Below are 19,785 nucleotides of genomic sequence, written 5' to 3'. Positions count from 1 at the left end.
GCCATACCTTACTACTCCCATCTTTCCTGGGTGTGTGGGGGGGGGGACAGACTGAGGGAGGATTCAGGAGCTCAAACAAAGTATGTAGCCCTGGCGTCTTCACCTTCACAAGTAATCCGGGGAACAGGGCTAGGTAGGGCGCCCCTAGCGTTAGGAACAGGGAAGGAGCCCCTGGTCCCGAGATACCCGACAACAGAGTCGTGCCACTTTATCATTAGACTTGGGAAAATAACAAAAATAAATGGGTTTCACACACTGCTGTACATGCTTGTTTTTTTCACTAAAAATGCAGGGAAACCTGTTACCTGTGTTTTTTGCTGCGTTTTTGTACTAACAGATTCCTTTCTATGGGTGAAAAAACGCTGCAAAAACGCTGAAAGAAGTGACATGCTGTAGTTTTCAAAAACACAGCAGTTTTCCAATTCAGGAAAAAAAACAATGGGTATGCATGAGGTTTCTGAAATCTCATAGCTTTTGCTGGTACTGTAAAACTCAGCTTTTAATTTGCATAAATAACGCAGCAAAAACGCAACGTGTAAACATAGCATAAGGGTATGTTCACACTGCATCTTTTTCTGATGTTTTTTAATAGATTTGCTCAGAAAAAAGAGTGGAGAAAGCGCTAACCAAAACGGACAAAAGAATGGCCCTATTACTGCATTTTACTGTATGGAAGATGCTCAATATTTTATAAAACAAGTCAATGGGAATGTTAAAAAGATGCAAGGGAATTTTTTTAACGCTTTGTCAGGGAGTTGTTTAAAAAAAACAGTAATTTTCTTAATTGTTTAATGAATTTAACATATGTCCAGGAAATGCTAGTAAATGGACATCCAACACCCCCCCACACCCAAAAAAAAAAGAATGCTAAAAAAAATACCAATGGAAATAAAATATTGAAAAATTGCTCACAAAATTCTAAAAAAGGTTTACAAAACTCTAGAGAAATTGTGCAATTTCTGAAGCATCCTCTGATTGAAAAACAAACATTATTGACCACAGGAAAAAGGTGCAGTGTGAACATACCCTAATAGTGTGCAGAAAGGAGGGGTGTGAAGCTACAGCTGGCTCCTCTCTTCCCCAGTGTGTGTATGTTTTCAGGAGACTAAGGCCCCATCATCAAGACTGGCGATATTCTCGCTGATCTTGATGAGGAAGCGTGGTAGAGTCAAACGCTCCTAATTGATGAAGAGTTGCCCGCCTGTTCATGACTGAGGAGCGTCTGAAGAGAAGTATACACCTTTGTCTGCCTTGTAACAAAAATAGCAAAGGGGTTTATAATAATAGATAACCACTAGATAAAAGTACGTCAAAGCAAAAAAAGTGGTAAAAAGAGGTTAAAAAATAACCTTTAATAGATATATAGGTAAAAATAGATACACAAACAGTCACTAGGACCTAAAATCAAGTAAGTGAAATGTAACCACCCAATGCAAATATATACTCGTTCCAAACAGGGATTGTATGGCATAATACTTGGATATAGCCCACCTGTACCCCGAACGAGATAATGGCAGATAATAGCCTACATGATCTATGTCAGACAATCAGTGATTTAATGTGAGAGTTCACACTTAACAAATAATACTGGAACAACCTCACCGTACACAGTGTCAGTTCACGTTTCTTGCTTAAGACAGATCACTGTAGTGGCGCATCAACACCCCTTCAGCCACCAATCACATATGGACCACCATTCCCAACGCATTTCATCACCTCAGTAGCTCATCAGGGGAGACAAGGGTGTCATCTCACTCAGTGTGATCCTCGGTGTCTGTCGCCAAGCCTAACACAGGCGCAACTTACAGATGAACTCCTCATCTTATTTGTATCTGCCCGCGCTCCCTATTAACGTGGATGCGTCACTTCCGATTCCGGCCACCTCACATCCGGTATGTGGAACGCAAGTGCCGGCAGTGACACGCAGGCGTCACATCCGGTGCGCGTGTCATGAGACGTACACAGGCCAGATGATGCAGCATGGGAGTGATCACATCATGTGGGGTAGTACTGCCCACACGACGATATGGGTGGGACCAAGCAGACATATCATACGGTACCCGCCCTCACTCTAGCCAGGAAGATGTCCGTACAAAAAACACCACGGAACATGGCTCCGGCTACATACCAAAATGCGGTGAAGTATAATTCAACAACGCTACATATTCCCCAAGTGGTCAATGGCTAAAGAAATCGCCAGTTCAGTAGAGTCAACAGTTACGAGGCACTAGTAGAATAAGCACACATCCTACCCAAAAAGAAGTAACACTAGGGGGAACGGGACCTAAGAGGCGAGTAAAGAGACAAAGGCAGGGACCACAACTGTAATGGAAAAGAGAGGTATAGATATAGAGAGCAGGGTCTGTCCGTCCCTAGTAAGGTGCTAACAAATTAGTCCCTACCTACCAGTGGAGGTTGGCACCCTAAAACCTGCGCAGTTGGTGCACCCACTCCGCGACGGCTTTCCCCACACTCCTCACCCTGTTAATCCCTACACTTATAGGAAAGACCTAAAGGACAATTGTTCATTCAGACCGTATGGAGCCATTGTCTGTAGCCTATAGATCCACTTTGTCTCTCTTTGGAGGATCAGCTTGTCCCAATTACCCACCCCTAGGTGGGGCAATTACTTTATCAATCCTGATGAACCGCACCACATCAAGACAATCTGGATGTACAGTGTTCACATGTCTTGCTAAGGGGGTATCCCTTTTCAGGACAATATCTCATTGGTGTTCACCCACCCTTCTCCTCAGTTCTCTTTTTGTTTTCCCCACATATTCAATACCGCACACACACGTGACCTTGTAAACTATCCCCTTGGACCTGCAATTTATGAAATGTTTTATGGCAAAGGTCTCACCAGTGACATTGCTTGTGAAATTCTTACTTTGCATCATTGCTTTACACGATACGCATCCACTACATCTGAAGCTACCCCTGGTGGGACTTTGTATCCAACTGCCTCCCTGTCTGCCTTGTCAGAAATCTTACTTCAGTCAATGGCTGGAGTGAGGTTTCTGGGTAAGGAACTATTTAGATGAGCTGTGGCATCATGACCCCATCCCATCCCAGCTCCACCCATTCCAGCAGAGCTGAGAGAAACTGGCGTGTAAACGCCAAAAGTCCCAACATTTTTGGACTTTTCAAAGCTTTTATGCCACTTTTTCGGGGCCTTAGACAAACATTCCCATGGTAAGTATTTGGAGAGTTATTGATATTGCAGATTTTCTGCACCCATTAGGTAGATTAGGCTTCCTTTTTTTTTTTTTTACTACGTTTTTATCTAGTTTTTGATGCTGCAGTTTTTGTTTCTTTGTCGTCTGTAGTCTTTTAAATAAAGCTGCTTTTTTTTTTATACTTTCTGGTATTTAGCTTTGACAAAACTTTATTGACACAGTCATGTGTGTTTTAGTATGTTTTCACGACATGTGTGTTTTTTACATGCGGATTTTCATTTGGGGAAATCTGCACATAAATCTCAGAATACCAAAAAGAGAAATTGTCACATTGTGGACTTCAAGAACGCATCAGTTTACGCAGTCTAAAAAAAAAAAAAAGCACAGGGTGCATGAGATTTCTCTGAGGGGTGTAGGGATTTGTACTCACTGAGCCGCGTTGGAGGTAGGCACAGGTTCACACAGTGATGCAGTCCGCGGTTTCAAACAAACTGCTGGTTTATTTAGTGTCCATACACCAGTGAGGAAACAAAAGTAACAGCCTTTTCCTGGCACAAAAAGGAATAACAGAACAAAGCTCAAAATAACAAGTCCATACAGCACGGCCTTAGCCGTTTAAACAAGGTGCTTTTCTCTGCCTCCTGCAGAGACTAAGCAGCACATGCAAAGTCTGCTCACCTTGCCCAACACACACAGACAGACTGAAACAGGCGCAGCTGTCTTAAATCAGCCTTCCAAAACCTGGGCTGGAGGTAAGTGAGCAGCTGCCCCCCCCCAGCTCTTTCAACTGCTCATAAAAACCCGGTCCTGTAATCCAGGCCTATTAAATTCCTCTCAGCACTATGTGTGCTGGAGCCTGCTTCTCCGGGTCCTACATCACCGAAGCTTGGCACTTCGGGGACACATACCTCCCGTCCACGACCTGTCCGGCAGCCACCTTACAGGAGGTATTCAGTCTACAGAAGCAGAGCTCACCGATTGGCTGCAATGCTGCTCACGTGCAATCAATGCCAGACACAGGGAGCAGGGACAGAGACTCGTCGGTGGACCTGGGGATGATGAGTACTGCACAGTTTGTCAAACATCATCTGAACGGGGACAAACCCTTTAAGTTCATTTCATAATACTGTTTTTAAGAATGTGTCCGTCCATCAAGCACTCTGCAGAATGAAATAAAGCCTTAAACTGCTCATAATTTATCAAAAGCCACAAATGATGAAGCCAATTCTTCTGGCATTATGTAATGTTGATGCTGTCTGTTAACACTCTAACACCTCCTGATGATTGTATAGTGATGGACAATAATGGCTGGTTTCCTGGCTTTAGGGCACCGGCATTCAGAACGTCACAGCTGGACAAATCAATGGCTTCTCTGTAATGGGAACAAAAAGAATACACAAAAGTAATCGCCAAGGAAAAGTCACTTTTCCTTCCATGTTTATACTATTATATAACTGCACTACAGAAAGGCATTTTTCCATTACAAGGTTGTTTCTATTGTTTAGCTACATTTTATTGTGGTGAAAAATATCTTTGTGAAAAACAAAAATATATATATATTTTTGACTATAATCCTTAATGTGTGAAACACTAGGGGGCCAAATAATCAAACCCATTTCACCAGAGACTTTTGCTGTTTTTACGCCGGCTCCCCCAACTGTTTAAATAGCGGACAGAGCTTAGAAGAAGGGGCTCAGCTATACTTCACTATAATGTAATGGCAATAATTAATAAGGAAAGCAGATTATTTCATCAGCAGATAAAGAAAAATACACACAAATTACAAGGCTGTGTGCCCACTATGCGTTTAAGAGTTTTCGCAGCGTAATTTCCGCTGCGGAAACGCTTAAAAAACGCTTGTTGGTGATAGGTCTGTAATGGTCCCCAATGATAATCCGCATGTGCTGTGAACATGCTGCGGAAATTTCCACTGCGGAAAAATACGCAGCATGTCCATTAACTTTGCGGAATCGCTGCGCTTTAGCCGCCACTGACTTGCATTGGACCGCATAACTACATGTGCACATGCGGATATTATGCGATTCAATGCGCGGATTGTACCCGGGTCTGAAGAAGGGGAGACTCTCCTCCAGACCCAGGTACCATAGTACCTGTAGTTAAAAAAGAATTAAAATAAAAAATAAACATATACTTACCTTCTGATGGCCCCGTGTCTGCTCCCGGCGGTGCTGCTGGCTCTTCGGCTGCTCGCGGTGGTAAAAGGACCTTCCATGACACCATTTAGTCATGTGACAGGTCACACGACCGCTGACGTCGGCGGTCGCATGACCTGTCACATGACTAAATGACCTCATGGAAGGTCCTTTTACACCACCGTGAGCCACCGAAGACACCAGACGCACCCGAGATGGAGACTGGGGGCCATCGGAAGGTGTTTTTTTTATTTTTCACCATTTTTTTTTTTTACTATTGATGCTGGATTTGCAGCATCGTAACTTGGTCACACTATATAAATCCAAGCCGGTTGCATGGATTTATATAGTGTGACCAAGTTGTCAAGCACTTTCCAAGTGATGCTAAAATCACTTGGAAAAGCGCTTGACAACCCGCATGCGAAATCACATGTTCAAAACGCTTCACAAACACTTATACCTGGCAAAAAAAACGCGTGTAAAATCCGCATGCGTTTTTTCTGCCAGGGGAGATGCAGAAACGCTCAGGAAAAATCCGGAGCATTTCTGCATCGTGGGCACATAGCCTAAGGGTGAGAAAGGCCATGTCCCCCCCACACAGAGACAGGACTCTGTCAGGCTATAAAGAAGGAAATTATATGTAATAGAATGATGGATCAGTGAAGTCCAAATAGAGAAACATGAACACAAATATGTATATTTTTTAAATTAAGTCTAAGGCCTCATTCAGATGTCCGTGTTGTATCTGTTTTTTTCAAGGATACAACATATAGTGCTGGCCAAAACTATTGGCATCCCTGCAATTCTGTCAGATAATATTCAGTTTCTTCCTGAAAATGATTGCAATCACAAATTCTTTGGTATTATTCTCTTCATTTAATTTGTCTTCAATGAAAAAAACACAAAAAGAATTGTCCTAAAGCCAAATTGGATATAATTCCACACCAAACCTAAAAAAGGGGGGTGGACGAAAGTATTGGCACCCTTTGAAAAATCATGTGATGCTTCTCTAATTCGTGTAATTAACAGCACCTGTAACTTACCTGTGGCACCTAACAGGTGTTGGCAATAACTAAATCACACTTGCAGCCAGTTAACATGGATTAAAGTTGACTCAACCTCTGTCCTGTGTCCTTGTGTGTACCACATTGAGCATGGAGAAAAGAAAGAAGACCAAAGAACTGTCTGAGGACTTGAGAAACCAAATTGTGAGGAAGCATGAGCAATCTCAAGGCTACAAGTCCATCTCCAAAGACCTGAATGTTCCTGTGTCTTCCGTGCGCAGTGTCATCAAGAAGTTTAAAGCCCATGGCACTGTGGCTAACCTCCCTAGATGTGGACGGAAAAGAAAAATTGACGAGAGATTACAACGCAAGATTGTGCGGATGGTGGATAAAGAACCTCGACTAACATCCAAACGAGTTCAAGCTGCCCCGCAGTCCGAGGGTACAACAGTGTCAACCCATACTATCAGTCGATGTCTGAATGAAAAGGGACTGTATGGTAGGATACCCAGGAAGACCCCACTTCTTACCCCGAGACATAAAAAAGCCAGGCTGAAGTTTGCCAAAACTTACCTGATAAAGCCTAAAACGTTTTGGAAGAATGTTCTCTGGTCAGATGAGACAAAAGTAGAGCTTTTTGGGAAAAAGCATCAACATAGAGTGTACAGGAAAAAAAAAAGAGGCATTCAAAGAAAAGAACACGGTCCCTACAGTCAAACATGGCGGAGGTTCCCTGATGTTTTGGAGTTGTTTTGCTGCCTCTGGCACTGGACTGCTTGACTGTGTGCATGGCATTATGAAGTCTGAAGACTACCAACAAATTTTGCAGCATAATGTAGGGCCCAGTGTGAGAAAGCTGGGTCTCCCTCAGAGGTCATGGGTCTTCCAGCAGGACAATGACCCAAAACACACTTCCAAAAGCACTATAAAATGGTTTGAGAGAAAGCACTGGAGACTTCTAAGGTGGCCAGCAATGAGTCCAGACCTAAATCCCATAGAACACCTGTGGAGAGATCTCAAAATGGCAGTTTGGAGAAGGCACCCTTCAAATATCAGGGACCTGGAGCAGTTTGCCAAAGAAGAATGGTCTACAATTCCACCAGAGCATTGTAAGAAACTCATTGATGGTTACCGGAAGCGGTTGTTCGCAGTTATTTTGGCTAAAGGTTGTGCAACCAAGTATTAGGCTGAGGGTGCCAATACTTTTGTCCGGGCCTTTTTTGGAGTTTTGGGTGAAATGATCAATGATTTGATTTTTGCTTCATTCTCTTTTGTGTTTTTTCCTTGCAAGCAAATTAAATGAAGATAATAATACCAAAGAATTTGTGATTGCAATCATTTTCAGGAAGAAACTGAGTATTATCTGACAGAATTGCAAGGGTGCTAATACTTTTGACCAGCACTGTATGCCCATTATAATCTATGCTGCTGTTCACATGTCCACACTCGGAGACGTGTCTGTTTTTCTCCGGCAGCACAGATGGAAAGGGCCAATACAAGTTTATGGGTCTGTGAAAAATATGTTCAGCACACGGATGGCATCCGTGTGTAATCCTGTGCTGTCCATGTCTAACACTGCTTAAGTGTAGGAGAAGCTTTGTCATTTATCTTTCCATTCGTGAAAAACATGGCCACACGGATGACACCAATAGTAAAAATGGACACACTGATGACACACTAATGGGAAAAACAGACATACAGACCAAACACTGATGGTAACAATGGACACACTGATGCACAATACTAATGACACTGGTACAATAACACGGACATGTGAATGAGGGCTTAGGTTATCTGCACACATTCAGTATTTGCAGCAGAAAACGCTGCTGAAAATCTGCTGCAAATACTGATGTATTGGCAAGAAAAACGCAGCATAAAATACATACCGTTTTGTTGCGTTTTTAATGCATTTACCCCATTATTTAGTGCGAATGAAATCTGCAGCAAAAACGCTGAAAGAATCCTGCAGATTTAAACCTGCACCAAATCTGCAAGGAAAAAATAAGCAACGTGTGCATGAGACTTCAAGAATCTCATTCTCTTTGCTGGGACTAAGAAATCCTCCATGTTTTGTGCCAAAGCGGCGCAGTAAAAAACGTGACAAAATCACAACGCGTGCAAAGACCTTTAAATGGGTAGCCTTATGTCTGGAATTTATCCCTTATCTATGGGATAGGATACAACTTCCTGATGACTGGGGACCCCACCAATCTCGAGAACCTGGACTCTTCATGTGTGAATGGAGCGGTGGTCAATTATGCGCACTGCCGCTCCATTCATTCTTTTGGGATTGCTGAAGATCAGCCAAGCGCAGCGCTCACCTATCTCTAGCAGGCCCATTATCGACCATTGCTCTATTAACAGAGATCTCTTTGAGTCCTGGTACTTGGGATTGGTGGGGGTACCGGAGGTCAGAATCCCAGTGATTGGGAAGTTATCCTCTATTCCATGGATGGGGGATAACTTCCTAATTTTAGAATACCCCTTTAAACACAGTCCATGTACCCAACAAATCTGCTAAATCATGACGAGGCCTCCTTAGATGGCTAAAATGATGATAACCCTCATTCAAGAACAGAATTTTTCACTTTGAATTAATAAGAAGTATTTACAAAGTTAGGCCGGTATCACAAATCAGTTTTTTGGTCCACGTGCTCCACTTATTTTTGTGGATAGATCACAGACCTATTACAATGAATGTTCCTTTTCACAGGTCCATTAATTTTTCACCAAAATAAAAACTTGAGACACATCCTACTTTGATCCGTGTTGTGGATCAAACTTGCCAATGCAGATCATTGTGTCTGTGAAAAAAAACAGATGTCAGCTGAGTGCTGTCCCTATTTTACTTTTTAATGGATTGGAGAAGCTAAGAATTTATTTTTCATAACAAGAAAAACGGATGCAACGAAGACTGTAGAAACAGACACATGGGCAAAAATGGATTCAGCACTGTTAAAAAGTTTTTCACATATAAAAAAAAAGATATGTAAAACTGGCCTTACATTATATGTTGTGTTTAAAGAGGAACACCGACCTTTAATAGCATTTCTGTTTTGGGACTTACCGTAATTTAATTCCCCATGATATATAAATTCTGAAGCACTTTTTGGGAACTCCCTGCTTTACTGTTCCTCAGTTAATCCTCCTAAAAAAATATGACTACAATAACCACTGGGCATTACTATTCCATATGAAAAAAAAATTGTTTCCCTCTGCAATCTAACACTCATTAGTAGTCCATACCTCCCAACCGTCCCGTTTTCCACAGGACTGCCCGCTTTGAGGGCTCAGAGGATTGCGGAGCAGCAGCAGGAGCTGCAGCCATGCTGACAGTGTGCGCTATGAAGGAGAATGACTATTCACTCCTCTCCACGCCCATAGTCCCGGCTTGGAGTGGAGTGAATATCCCCGCAGCTCACATCAGGGTCTGAGGGAGTATGGCAGTGACGTCATGCGCTGCTCAGATGCTGAGGTGAGCTGCGGCTGGCAGAACAGGAGCAGCACTGGAGCAGAGGGGAGGAAGGAAGGTGAGTATAAGTGTTTATTTTTTTCATGTGTGCAGTGATGGGGGGCCATGCATAGCAGGATTGGGGATGAGGGGGCCATGCATACCAGGATTGGGGATGAGGGGGGCATGCATACAAGGATTGGGGATGAGGGGGCCATGCATACCAGGATTGGGGATGAGGGGGCCATGCATACCAGGATTGGAGATGAGGGGGCCATGCACACCAGGATTGGGGATGAGGGGGCCATGCACACCAGGATTGGGGATGAGGGGGCCATGCACACCAGGATTGGGGATGAGGGGGCCATTCATACCAGGATTGCGGATGAGGGGGCCATGCACACGAGGATTGGGGATGAGCGGGCCATGCATATCAGGATTGGAGATGAGGGGGCCCATGCATACCAGGATGGGAATGAGGGGACCATGCATACCGGGATTGGGACATGTGAACACGGCCTTACACACACAAAAAAGCAAGATGTTGTACAGTGAAGTGTAAAGATCTGAGGTTGTGGGTTGTAAGTAAACACCTAGGCAGGTTAACGATATAACAATATTTTATTGATCACAGCCTTGGTAATAAAGCAATTCCAGGTAAATAGCCAAAATACAGTTCTCTCAGTCCTCAAGTTCCCAATCTGGGTTCAGTAGTTTCACTGGCTTTGTATCAGGCCATACTCACTGTCTCCCAACTTTTGGTTGGCCCACAGATTTCGTATCTCCAGCCAGTATAGTCTGTAGCCACAGTCCACGATCCTCCAGACGACAGATGAAATGATGAAAGCACAGGTATCCAGTAGCAGCAGTCCTTTTAAGAAAGTTTAAATCCAAACGACATAATCCATAATGGTAACCTGTTTATCCATTCATCCTTCCAAGTTCACGGTCTCCATCCTCTTCCTTCAATCTTTCCACACAACTCTCTAAAACATGTCTCCACTTTATTTCCACTAGGATCAGTCCCCTCCCAGGTCAGAAGTGATCACACCCTCCCCTTAAACATTCACTGTTCACTAAAACAATGAAGAATATTCTAGAAGCCTTCATCTGAGACTGCATGTAAGACCCCCTGTGGTGACGGCTCAACTGTGTCTACAATCTACACACACATAATGAGATTATTGGCTATTGGAACAATGGTTAGATACTCCTGAGATACAGATATCCTGAGATACAGATTAGTGGAATGCTGGATATTTTATAAGTGAATCTAGTGTACACACTGACAAGTTAGCAGAACTATGTAAAACACAACAAGTAAATCACTAATAAAACACAATAATAATATTAACAAAAATGGTGGTCCGTTGCTGAAAAAGTATCATAGTCTTTAGACAGTGGGCAGCTCCTCACATGAAGCTACATAAAGATGAGAAAGTTCTGGCGCCTCCGACTGTGAATGAAGGAACAAAAAATAATCCACAGGTTCCAACTAGAGATGAGCAGGATGCACAGATGTCGTCGTGCTGCCCTGGGTGATCAAAAGCCTCCGGAACATTAGAGATTCACAGCCTCTTGTCCAGCCGCCAGGTAACATTGACCGGGACGCTGGACCAGAGACCCGGCAATCCATCCGCTCATCTCTAGTCCCAGCTGTCCCGGATACAGTGGACAGTCCTGGATTTCAGTCTGCACCCTGCAGTCTCGAGCGTCTGCTGAATGCCCCTCATTACCAGTGCCCCTCTGACAACTCCTCCTGCCATGGGAGAAAGAAATGATAAATGGGGGTGGATTGGGGTGTGAGCAAAATTTGCCGCGACGTGCTATGCGCGCTGCATGATCTGTCCCTCTTTCTCTTCGTCAAAAGTTGGGAGGTATGCTCATTACTGATGAGACAGTAGAGTGATCCGTAACCCACAGTTGTCTACTGATACATATTTTGAAGGAATAGCAGAGAAACTATACAACGGAGATAAAATAAACATGATCGGGAATTGTTATACTATGGGGGCTAAAAAAATTTTTAACAGAAAGGAGTCAGCAGTGGTGACAAGCGCGTTTTAACTCTGATCTATGTGTTTAAAAAGAGAGTTTGTGGAATAATCTTCGCACTTTCTTCTATGTGCCTGAGTATAGAGCCACAGTTATAACATCGAGTATAGTACACAGCGAGCACATACTAGATAATATTTTTAAAGGGGTTGTACAGGACTGTAGCACTGATGGCCTATCCTTACGATACATCATCAATGTCTTATCGGTGGGGATGCGACACACAGCACCCCTGCCGATCAGTCGTTCCTGTTCTTGGTGCTGGTGGAGGCCAGAACTGCACAGCTCTATCAACGGAATAGTGGTAGCGGCCACAGTACTGCACATCCGCCCTTTATAGATTCAAAAAGAAGGCGGATTGCAGTACCCAGCTGCGGCCACTACACTGTTGAGGGAGCTGTGCAGGTCTGTAACTGAGCAGTTCTGGCCGCCGCCATAAAAGGGAACAGCTGATCGGCGGGGGTGTCGGGTGTCGAAGCGCCACGAAACAGACATTGATGACCTACCCTAAGGATAGACCATCAATGATAAAGTCCCGGACAACCCCTCTAGGGTAAATGTACACTTTCCTTTTATGGCAGCATAATGTTTGTCTTTGTGAATTGCAGGAAGCGACATTTCCCAGCATGTATTGTGACATTTGTGGCTACTGTCTGACTGAAGAGCCTCACAGCCAGACTGCTGGATTAACTGTGCCCTATGAAGCTGGTCAATTACAAGCTGCCTGTAGGACAAGCAGTGTGTGAGCTACGCAGATCTAGTAACTGGAGGAACCCAACACATTCCAGGAATCTCGCACTATAACCACGGATAAACATGACGTACAATGTGAACATCTCAATTCATGAAGACGGCTTTTCAGTAACAGGCAACCTGCTGGTAAATCCAATATGAGGTCTTTAAAATAGTTTAATGCTGATGGTCTATTCTCAATATAAACTTGGTTGGGGTCCAACTACTCGCACCTCTACCAATTATCCGATAAAAGTGACCATGATGCTCCAAAATGCACTACCGATTTATTGTTAAAGGGAATCGGTCACCAGGTTTTTCCTATGTAATCTGACAGCAGCATAATGTGGGGACAGAGACCCTGATTCCAGTGATGTACCACTTAGATTACTGGGTGAAGCAGTTGTGATAGAATCACATTTTTTTCTGCTGCAGATCCAGCAGAGCTCAGTTGCTGTATAACCCCAGCCACAGATTGGCCGCTTCCTGTGTACAATGTATGTTGACAGAAAGCTGCTAATCACTGCTGGTGGTGTGGTTGGACAACCAGGCACGAGGGCAGTGTGTCCTGTAATAATAATCTCCTGCTGATAAAACACTGATTGTATTAAAACCGCAGAACACAGCCTTGTATGTGACACATTGCAGCAATGAGGCTCTCTTCTCCTACATCATGCTGCTCTCAGATTACAGAGCAAAAGCCAGCTGACAGATTCCCTTTAATCAGGCACAGTGCTATGTATTTGGAAATGGCTGTACCTGGTATTGCAGCTCAGCTCCATTCACTTGGAAGGGACTGAGCTATAGAGGACAAAATACTATGTGCAACCAAGGCCAAGTGTACGGCGCAGTGCCTGCAAAACTATAATGAGGCTGAAGAGTGACTGAAGTTGCGCATCTACGACTGAAAGCTGGAGGCTATCAGAATCACCTATCCCTACGGAAGCTCCATAGGAGCATTCAAAAATCCTACACGTTTTGGAAAATCTCACTTTTCTTCAACAGAGACTTTTGGTTTATGGTGCAATTTTTATCCCACGTGTACAGTTTGTGTAGTGTGCGTGTAGCGCCTCGAGGGTTCGGTTGCTACAGGGGTATTGCACCTCAACCAGAGGTGTGATATTCCACTCCCAGGTAAGGATGGAGTGTGGACCAGGGCTCAGTTAGCTGCATACACACATTTACACTCACCCCATTTCTGGGGGACAGCTCGACGGTGTTCCCATATAATTGCAGGCACAACTGACCATGTCCCTGGCTGGAGTGGGGAGGGGGGAGAGAACCCAGTGATGTAGGAGCAGTAGGGGACGGTTTCTGGAGCATAGGAAGGAGCTCATTGGGTGCAGGTCACCTTAAGAGGAAGTTCAGTTCAGTTAAGAGAAGTAGTTCAGCCAGAGAGAGCTGACAGGGAGCTGTGGCTCAGCCTGAGCTCAGCTCCACAAGGCAGGCCTGGGGAGAAGGCCGGGACCAGAGAGGAGAAGGAGAAGGAAGGAAAGAGGACAGACAGAGGAGTAGAAAGGCTCCAGAAACAAGAAGGCAGAAGGGACCCTAAGGGAGCAGAACGGACAGCAACCGTTGCAAACCCGCGTTATATTGGGTGAAGGGTCAGGTCGTGGAAGGGTACCGGATTCCCAAGTTGGTGGAGGTAAATCATCCCTCAGCCAAAAACTGGAGGTCGTGATCATTTATTGGTGCGACCCCTTGCTACACCCGCTAGGAAGGCACCACATAGGGTCAGGGAAACTGGCGCCAAGTTTCACCAGAGAAGGCCCGAGGCAGCTGGACAGAAGCGTGGTCACTGGTGGGGCACGAGAGGCCAGAGAAAGGATAGAAGGGGGTCCTGTGCCATACTCCTGAACTGCCTGGGGGTTGACCGAGCCCCTCACCTGGTGGACGCAGCATGGCTTGGGCAGTCATTGCTGACAGAAGTGACTTGGATTTCAACTGTGAGTAAAAGGCCTGAACTGTACCATTGGACTCTGTGTGATTTATGCTGCACCTGCACCATCACCCCCAGCATCCTCTTACACTGCCCTGAGGCTACACTCTTCCCGTGGGGAGTTATCCTATCCCTGTGCTGCACACTAACACCAGCCCCAGCGGACTGCCTTGCAGCGGCGGTCATCCTTGACCGCAATCCACGGGTGGCGTAGTCGGACATTAATAGCTCTACAAATAGACTGCCACAGCATTTGGTCTGACCACCCTGAGCCACGGTATCGGGTTGCCACTACTACTCCCAGCATCGCACTGAAGCCCGGTTCCGGGTGCCCCACGGCCAGGGGGTGAGTCACGTGTATGTTTATAGCCCTGGTTCTTGGCCGCAATAGGTTCAAATAAGCGCAGGAGTGTAGTAATATGCATCTATTGGCTTTATTTTACAAAATGTAATTGAAAGAGAGATATACAAGTAGCCTCACCTATTAGGAAACTTTCCAGGAATATTAACAGTCTTCCAAGAAAATATGTCCCGATACTATTTAGCAATGCTTAATGTTTGTGAAATTAATTATTCATGTAACTTATGAATACATCTATACCATAAAGCTGTCCGTGTAGGGTATGAGAGGGTGTTGTAAAGAAGTCCGTGCCAATGTCAGGCTGTACTGCTCTAACAGGTGGTAATGAGTTGGGAATACTGATCCTCTGACCACTGTGATCCAACACGGAGACATGTAACGCATTCTTTGTACCGCTAGTTCTGCCAAGAATCCGCCTTCATGTTTTCTGGTCTGGCACAATAGCTCTGTATTTATCTTGTGCAGAACCAAAAGAGGCACAGTACATGGAAAAGCCATACAAACACGGCCTGGATCACCCAGATAAGAATAAGAAGTTTCATTTTACAAAAAGCACACAAAATCTATTAGCGATTACTGCAAACAATAGCAGAACAAACACTGGAGGTAATAGGAAGGTGATACAGAACAATGATGTAATATAATCAGAGATGTATCCACACTTACCTTTTGTTTAACTTGAATGAAGGGGTTCTCCATAAGTTTTATACTGATGACCCATCCTTAACAAATATCAGATAGGTGGGGGTGCAATACCCAGCACTGCCAATGATCAGTTGTTATCACCTCTGGTAGCAGCTGGATGTCAACACTGTATGGACCAGAACACCACAACTTCATATTCTGTGTAGCAGTCACCCCCAAGGTACTGCAGATCAGCTCACTTCAATAAGAGCTTATCTGCAGTACCCAGCAGTGGCCACTAAACAGTGTATGGAGCTGTGCTTTTCTACTCCATATAGTGTTCATATCCAGATGCCACTGGAGGTGATTGTTATGTTCTGCTACCAGAGCTAAGGAAAGAGAGGAGATCTGTCCCTACGATAGAACTCAGCTTAATCCCTACGATGTAACAGGGAACCTGATCCTGCGATCAGACCTGCTAAAGTCCTAAGCTAGTCTGTACGGAGACCTATAGATGTGGGGAAGGAATCCCTACAAGTACTAAGGACTGGGAGGAATATGGGACACCTCCTAACAGAAATAGTAGCAGACAGACGAACAAACAAAATATATAGAACATAGCGGTCAGTAGACCAAGCAAACTAACAGAGCAAGACACAGAGCACAGGCTAGCTAGAAAGTAGATATACAATGAAGTCCAACAAAGCCAGAAGGGCGGAGCAGGATTAAATAGGCCAACAAGGTCATGTGACCAGCAAAGGAAAAAAAACCTAAGAGCAAGGTTCTAACAGTACCCCCCCTTCTAAGAGGATCCTCCGGATCCCCTAGGACCAGGCTTATCAGGAAATCTCCTGTGAAACGCTCTGATAAATCTGGACGCGGAAACATCATCCGACCTCACCCAAGAGTTATCCTCGGGACCGAAACCTTTCCAGGCCACAAGATACTGCAAACTACCTCTATACCGTCTAGAGTTAAGGATGCGAGAAATTTCATATTCCCCGTCCTCCACCACCGGAGGAACAAAGGCAGAGGCGTCACAATCCGATACAACAGCTTTTTTCAACAGAGAGACATGAAATACCGGATTAATTCTCCAGGAGGTAGGAACCTCCAACCTAACAGCAGATTGGTTGACAACCTGAAGCACCTTAAAGGGCCCTACAAACTTGGGACCCAATTTCTTTGAAGGAATCCTCAACCGCAGATTCCTAGAGGACAACCAAACCATGTCACCAACAGCGAACAAAACCTCCTGTCGTTTCCTATCAAAGTAGTCTTTAGATTTTCTGTTGGCCTCCTGAAGATTACCACGCACATCCGTCCAAACTCTCTCCAAATCACCGGAAAAATTCTCCTCCTCAGGCACGGCAGATCCCAACTTGGAGAACGACCCAAACGATGGATGTCTCCCAGAGCAACAAAAAAAAGGCGAACAACCAGCAGAAGAAGATGTATGATTGTTCAGAGCAAATTCAGCAAGTGGCAGAAACTCAGACCACCCCTCTTGATTGTCTGCCACAAAACAACGCAAGAACTGCTCAACATCCTGGTTTTTCCTTTCTGTCTGGCCATTAGATTCAGGATGATATCCGGACGAGAACGACAAATGAACTCCCAACCTATCACAAAAGGCACGCCAAAAACGAGCCACGAACTGAGGACCCCTATCAGAAACAATGTCAGTAGGAACGACATGAAGTCTGACAATTTCCTTGACAAAGGCCATAGCGAGAGTTTTAGCGCAGGGCAGTTTGACGAAAGGAACCAAGTGACACATCTTGCTAAAACGGTCCACGACCACCCAGATGACAGTGAAACCCTCAGAGGGGGGAAGGTCAGTTATAAAGTCCATAGCCAAATGTGTCCAAGGAGCACTGGGAACCTCCAAAGGACAAAGCAACCCCGCAGCAGGAGTATGTGAGGACTTAGATCTAGCACATATAGTACATTGACGCACCCACTTAATGACTTCCTTCTGCCATCCAGGCCACCAAAAACTGCGACCCACCAGTCTCTTGGTCTCAGAGATTCCGGGATGACCTGCCAACCGAGATTCGTGACACTCCACAAACAAATCTCTCCTAAAGGTCCCAGGCACAAACAACCTCCCATGAGGAGTGTTGGAAGGGGCATTCTCCTGTGCTTTAAGAATCTCATTTTCCAAAACGGAGTCCAAAGCAGCTATCACAACACCTTCTTGTAAAATGTTCTCCTCTTTCTCAGCACCGACTATGGGAGAAAAACTGCGAGACAAGGCATCCGCCTTAACATTCTTAGTACCAGGGATGTAAGTAACGGAGAAATTAAACCGCGAGAAAAACAGTGCCCACCTAGCCTGACGGGCATTCAGGCGCTTGGCAGCATCAAGATATATCAGATTTTTATGATCCGTAAGAACCTGAACGGGAAATTCCGCACCTTCCAAGAAGTGGCGCCAGTGTTCAAATGCGAGTTTAATAGCCAATAATTCCCGATTACCAATATCGTAATTCAGTTCAGTCTCCGAAAATTTTTTTGAAAAAAAGGCACAGGGATGTAATCCATCCCCGTTATCCTGAGACAATACTGCGCCAACCCCCACAGAGGAAGCATCAACCTCAACCAAAAACGGCCTAGTAACATCAGGCTGCATAAGGATGGGAGCAGAGGTGAACCTCTCCTTGAGATACACAAAAGCTTCAATGGCCTCAGAAGACCACTGAACCGCATCAGCACCTTTCCTGGTGAGATCAGTCAGAGGTTTGACAATACTAGAAAATTTTTTTATGAATTTTCTATAGTAATTGGCGAAACCCAAAAACCTCTGTATCGATTTCAAACCAATAGGCCTAGGCCATTCCTGCACAGCCTGAACCTTAACCGGATCCATCTCAAAACCTTTGCTGGAGATAATGTAGCCCAAAAAACTAATTCTCTGTACAGCGAACTCACATTTCTCCAGCTTAGCAAAAAGCGAATTGTCCATTAATAACTGTAATACCTCACGCACGCTCCGCCAATGAGACTCCAGATCCGGCGAATAAATCAAAATGTCATCCAAATACACAACCACATTTTTACCGATCAAAGGTCTAAGGATGTCATTAATCAGATTCTGAAAAAATGCAGGAGCATTAGTAAGACCAAAAGGCATAACCAGATTCTCAAAATGACCCACAGGAGTGTTAAAAGCAGTCTTCCATTCGTCACCCTCCTTCATGCGCAACAGATTGTATGCCCCCTTAAGGTCAATTTTAGAGAACCACTTGGCCCCCATTAACTGGTTAAACAGATCAGGAATCAATGGCAGTGGGTAAGGATTGCGTACAGTAATTTTGTTAATCTCACGAAAATCCAGACAAGGACGTAAACCGCCGTCCTTTTTTTTACAAAAAAAAATCCAACCGCCACAGGAGACTTAGAGGGCCTAATGTGACCGGCGGCCAAACTTGTCTGTATGTATTCCTCCAAAGCCTTCCTCTCAGGAATAGTAAGGTTAAATAAACGACTTTTAGGAAGAGTCGCTCCAGGGACAAATTCAATAGAACAATCATAGTCTCTATGGGGAGGCAAAACCTGCGATTCCTTCTCAGAAAAAACTCTCCAAAAATCCTGAATAGGAACAGGCAATTCTCCCCTATCCAAAGCTGCAATACGCCCGTTACAACACTTGTCATAACATTTATGGCTCCAGGATTTAATTTCACTGGTAGACCAATCCAGTACAGGATTGTGAAATTTTAACCAGGGCAATCCCAATATTACTGGAGAAGGCAAGTTATTCAACACTACCAAATCCAATTTCTCATGGTGAACACCATTAATAGTGAGAGGAAATTCACAGACCTTGAGAGTAATATTCTTCAAAGGGGAACCATCCACAGAAACCACAGCAATGGGGGATGATAAAGGTTCAGGTTTTAAATTGAGTCTTTCCACGAATCCCCCATCAATAACATTCAGAGTAGACCCACAATCGACAAACACCCGAAATTCCATTAATTTTTTCTGAGCAATCGTGGAAGCAGCTAAAAATATACCCTTAGAATTTAAACAGGCAATACGGGCATGACTGACCATTTTTTTTTCTTTCTTCATACGAAGCTCACAGCCTTTAATCAAATGACCAGATTTTCCGCAATAGAAACACAAGCCTTCAAAAAAATCGACGGTCTTTTTCTTGAGAGCGAGGTGCCACCGATCCAATCTCCATCGGTTCACCACTGTTAGTACACACATTCTCATAACCAGAAACTGACATAGCAGAGGATTTGCTCTCATTAACCCTTGCACGCAGTCTTC

General features: G+C 44.5%; 1 protein-coding gene across 1 annotated transcript in view; it reads right to left on the bottom strand.

Moving 5' to 3' along the window:
- The window catches only part of SCFD2 (sec1 family domain containing 2), an 824,480-nt gene that overhangs the window by 167,486 nt on the left and 637,209 nt on the right, over nucleotides 1–19,785 (bottom strand). The gene's annotated exons all lie outside the window — the stretch shown is intronic.

This window comes from Phyllobates terribilis, unplaced genomic scaffold (genome assembly GCF_046119375.1).
Source record: "Phyllobates terribilis strain yellow unplaced genomic scaffold, ASM4611937v1 Scaffold_1__5_contigs__length_1240528914, whole genome shotgun sequence".
In the NCBI taxonomy this organism is placed as follows: Eukaryota; Metazoa; Chordata; class Amphibia; order Anura; family Dendrobatidae; genus Phyllobates; species Phyllobates terribilis.
This window is presented reverse-complemented; position numbering and strand designations above follow the sequence as displayed.